Below are 5,006 nucleotides of genomic sequence, written 5' to 3' on the forward strand. Positions count from 1 at the left end.
TCAATGTAAGAAAAGGTACTAAAGGTAGGATATGGTTCTGATTGTCAGAGGAGGGTGAGGCACTGTGTCCCCAAGGTTACCTTCTTTGGGGTAGGGGGCAGTATTMTCACGTCCGGATGAAAAGCATGCCCAGAGTAAACGGCCTGCTACAAAGCCATAAAAGCTAGAATATGCATATTATTAGTAGATTTGGATAGAAAACACTCTAAAGTTTCTAAAACATTTTGAATGATGTCTGTGAGTATAACAGAACTCATATGGCAGGCAAAAACCTGAGACAAATCCAACCAGGAAGTGGGAAATCTGAGGTTGGTCGATTTTCAACTCAGCTCCTATTGAAGATGCAGTAGGATATTGGTAATGTTATCCTAAGGCTTGCACTAGATGTCAACAGTCTTTAGAACCTTGTCTGATGCTTCTACTGTGAAGTGGGAGCGAATGAGAGTGTAATGAGTCAGAGGTCTACCAGCAGCCACGAGCTGACCATGCGCGTTCACATGAGAGTTTGCTCCCATTCCATTTGCTTTTCTGAAGACAAAGGAATTCTCCAGTTAGAACATTATTGAGGAATTATGTTAAAAACATGCTAAAGATTGATTCAATACATCGTTTGACACGTTTCTACTGACTGTTACGGAACTTTTTGACATTTCGTCTGCTTTTAGTGACCGCGCTTTGTGACTTTGGATTTTATTTACCAAACGCGCTAACAAAAGTAACTATTTGGACATACCCCCGATCCGACTACCGAACAAAACGAACATTTCTTGTGGAGTGGGAGTCCTGGGAGTGCATTCCGACGAAGATGCAAAGGTAAGTGAAGATTTATATGGCTATTTATGACTTTTGTTACTGCATAATATGGCGGATATATTTGTGTCTTGATTGGGCTCTGAGCGCCGACCTCAAGATTATTGCATGGTTTTTTCTTGTTCCGTAAAGCTTTTTTGAAATCTGACACACGGTTGCATTAAGGAGAAGTGCATCTAAATGCCATGCATAACAGTTGTATCTTTTAGCAATGTTTATTATGAGTATTCATTTAAATTGACGTGCCTCTCTGCAAAATCAAAGGATGTTTTAGAACTTCCTGAACGTAAGGCGCCAATTAAACTCAGAATTTTTGATATAAATATGAACTTTACCGAACAAAACATACATGTATTGTGTAACATGAAGTCCTATGAGGTCATCTGATGAAGATCATCAAAGGTTAGTGATTAATTTTATCTCTATTTGTGCTTTTTGTGACTCCTCTCTTTGGCGGAAAAATGGCTGGGTTTTTCTGTGACTTGGTGGTGACCTAACATAATCGTTTGTGGAGCTTTCGCTGTAAAGAATTTTTGAAATCAGACACTGTGGCTGGATTAACGAGAATTGTATCTTTAAAATGGTGCCTAATACTTGTATGTTTGAGGAATTTGATTTATGAGATTTCTGTTGATTTGTATTAGGTGCCCTGCAATTTCATTAGCTGTTGGCGAGGGGTTCCGCTAGCTGTCCTAGACAGGTTTTAAAAAATCATGTGACGAAACGAAATAAAAATTTAAAGAAACTATACTATGAAACAAAGATAAATTATATAAAGAATGATTAGTAAAAGCTTTGGGGCACCTAAAATGAAATTTGGGGATAAAAAGCCAACTCGGCTCCATCATTAATTGAATCACAWGGCTCATTCATCACAAAGCCCACTGATATTGTCAACTACTCTAAAACTTCTTAGGGATAGGGGGCAAAAAACGTAGTTTACATTCTGGACATAACTTTGTAAGGACTGTGTTTGTGCAAAATGTTTCTGTGAAAAAAACGGTGTTTGCCAGCTCAAATGCTGGTTGTTGTGTCAATCGAAACTGGATGTTCTAAATAAGCATTCTAATCACACCGGTTTGAGCGTATGCTGCAGGGACCACTGTAGAATGAAAACACCCGTTTGTTGGTACGTGTGAAAAGGTTATCTAGGCAAGTCAGTTAAGAATAAATTCTTATTTACAATGATGGCCTACACCGGCCAAACCCGACAACACTGGGTCAATTGTGCATCGCCCTATGGGACTCCCAGTCACAGACGGTTGTGATAAAGCCTGGATTAACAGGTGTGCCTTGTTAAAAGTTKATTTGTGGATTTTCTTTCCTTCTTAATGTGTTTGAGCCAATCAGTTGTGTTGTGACAAGATAGGAGTGGTATACAGAAGATAGCCCTATTTGGTAAAAGACCAAGTCAATATGGAAAATGTCAAGAACTTTGAAAGTTTCTTTAAGTGAAGTATAACTACATTTGATTGATTGATTGATTGACTTGCTTGGGCCAAGAAACACGGGCAATGGACATTGGGCCAGTGGAAATCTTTCCTTTGGTCTGATTTAAGATATTTTTTTGTTTTTTGTTTTCAACTGCCGTGTCTTTGTGAGATGAACAGATGATCTCTGCATGTATGATTCCCACCATGAAGCATGGAGGAGGTTGTGTGATTGTGTGGGGGTACTTTTCTGGTGACACTGTCAGTGATTTATTTAGAATTCAAGAAACACTTAACCAGCATGGCTACCACAGGTAGCAGCGATAAGCCATACCATCTGGTTTGRGCTTAGTGGGACTATKATTTGTTTTCCAACAGGACAATTACCCAAAACACATCTCCAGGCTGTGTAAGGGCTATTTGACCAAGGAGAGTGATGGAGTGCTGCATCAGAGGACCTGGCCTCCACAATCACCTGACCTCAACCCAATTGAGATGGTTGGGATGAGTTGGACCGCAGAGTGAAGGAAAAGCAGCCAACAAGTGCTCAACATGAAGAGCAAGAGTAGCAGCTACTATGGCAGCAGCTATATACATTTGATTGGATTGATTTGATTACTTAAGATCATTTGCTTGGGGCGAACATAGAAACACGGCAATGGATGGGCATTGTGGTCAGATACTAACCCAGTTTGTGAAGAATCCTTTGTCTCTCACACTGCTAAGCAGCATCTCTGGACTTTCATAGAGTCATGTAGGTTTTTATAGCTCTTCTTTTTTCATTTTTTATTTGTTCAACTGCAGGATGATAGCCGTCTTGATGTCTATTTCGTGAGATGGAACAGACGTTGTCGCCTCTCTGCATCGTTCGCATTCCCACCATGAGCATGGGAGGAGGTTGTGTGATTGGTGTGGGGGTCAGTGCTTGTTCTTGTGGTGTACGTATTCACATTGCTTCAGTTCTAGGATTATAATTCTACGAAATATTAAAGAAACACACTTGTAAAACTACACAGAGCCACATTTGATCCACTATTGGGCGACTATTGACAATATGAGTACAAGTCCAAACACTAATCCATCGTGGGTTTCAGGTGCTCCTACTTGGTAGTATCACATATCATTTGTTTTCCACAACAGGACAATGACGCAGTATAATTACCCATACTCCTGTGATCTGTGTATATGTAGGACCTTTATAGTTCCTATAAAGAGTAGTGCATGATGAGTGCGTGCCAGAATTCAGAGGAAACTGGCCTATGCTGAAACTTCAGTCACATTATTCGAGCAAACATAAATCACCTGACCACATATGGCATACTAATGCAACCGCTAATTGAGACTTGAAAGGATTATAGGAGTGTGGTAATAATGAGTTGGCCGGCACAGAGATTCGAAAAGGAACAAGTACACGTTTTAATATTTGAGATTCCAACACATGTCTTTTTGCTCAAATGCAAAAAATTGAGACCAACTATCGCAAGAGCAAGAGTAGCAGCTACTATGGCAGCAGCTATTGGGGATTCATAATAAATAACAATACAAATACAAAGATATGTGGGAACTCCTTGAAGACTGTTGGAAAAGTATTCCTCATGAAGCTGGTTGAGTAATGCCAAGATGTACAAAGCTTTCTTCAAGGCAAAGAGTGGCTCATTTGAAGAATCTCAAATATAAAATATGTTTTGATTGTTTAACATTTATTTGTTTACTTCATGATGCCATATGTGTTATTTCATAATGTTGATGAATCACTATTATTCTCCTATGTATAAATAGTAAAATAAAGGAAAACCTTGAATAGTGAGGTGTGCCCACATTTTTGACTGGTACTATATGTCAAGCAAGGACAATGTTGTATTATGCAGTTTTTATGGTGCATAGAGCATTTAACACAAAATCCGTGGAGGGGCAAGCTGAGTATAAGACTGTATCATCTGCATATAAATGGATAAGAGAGCTTCCTACTGCTTGAGCTATGTTGTTGCTTGAGCAAGCTTATTTAAAGTTAGTATCTGAAACCATCCAGTCCTATATTGAATGAATATTTACAAAGCATTATTTGTTTCTGGCAATGTACAGTTCAAGTCGGAAGTTTACACTGGAAACTTCCAGAAAAAACTTCCAGAAAATTATGTCATGGCTTTAGAAGCTTCTGATTGGCTAATTGACATCATTTGAGTCAATTGTAGGTGTACCTGTGGATGTTTTCAAGGCCTACCTTCAAACTCAGTGCCTCTTTGCTTGACATCATGGGAAAATCAAAAGAAATCAGCCAAGACCTCAGAAAAGAAATTGTAGGCCTCCACAGGGCTTGCAAGCCGAAGAACGGCATCCCAACGTGAAGCACGGGGTGGCAGCATCATGTTGTGGGGGTGCTTTGCTGCAGGAGGACTGGTGCACTTCACAAATAGATGGCATCATGAGGAGGAAAAGTATGTGGATATTTTACCAACATCTCAAGACATCAGTCAGGAAGTTACAAGCTTGGTTGCAAATGGGTCTAAGAAATGGACAATGACCCCAAGCATACTTCCAAAGTTGTGGCAAATGGCTTAAGGACAACAAAGTCAAGGTATTGGAGTGGCCATCACAAAGCCCTGAACTCAATCCCATAGAACATTTGTGGCAGAACAGAAAAAGCGTGTGCGAGCAAGGAGCCTACTAACCTAACTCAGTTGCACCAGCTCTGTCAGGAAGAATGGCCAAAATTCATTTTGGGAAGCTTGTGGAAGGCTCCTGAAAGGTTTGACCCAGGTTAGAAAT

The sequence above is a fragment of the Salvelinus sp. IW2-2015 genome, linkage group LG19, assembly GCF_002910315.2.
Source record: "Salvelinus sp. IW2-2015 linkage group LG19, ASM291031v2, whole genome shotgun sequence".
Lineage (NCBI taxonomy): Eukaryota > Metazoa > Chordata > Actinopteri > Salmoniformes > Salmonidae > Salvelinus > Salvelinus sp. IW2-2015.